Here is a 241-nt window from a genome sequence, read left to right on the forward strand (position 1 = left end):
TTTTTTTACCATTTTATTACGATTAGAGAGCGACAGACCTAACACAAAACGTAACTAGTAACAGAGAACTTGCGAGACATTGGATACACTATGACTCAAAAAGAAGAAAAAACAAAATACACAGTGAAGCCTATATAACATAGCACCCTCCAAAGTGTGGGTGTTGCATCAGAATCTAAATGGTCGTCCATTAGCAAATATTTACTCTTCTAATACCCAATATCTATGAGGCATTGAGCGC

Source organism: Penaeus monodon, chromosome 28, assembly GCF_015228065.2.
Source record: "Penaeus monodon isolate SGIC_2016 chromosome 28, NSTDA_Pmon_1, whole genome shotgun sequence".
Lineage (NCBI taxonomy): Eukaryota > Metazoa > Arthropoda > Malacostraca > Decapoda > Penaeidae > Penaeus > Penaeus monodon.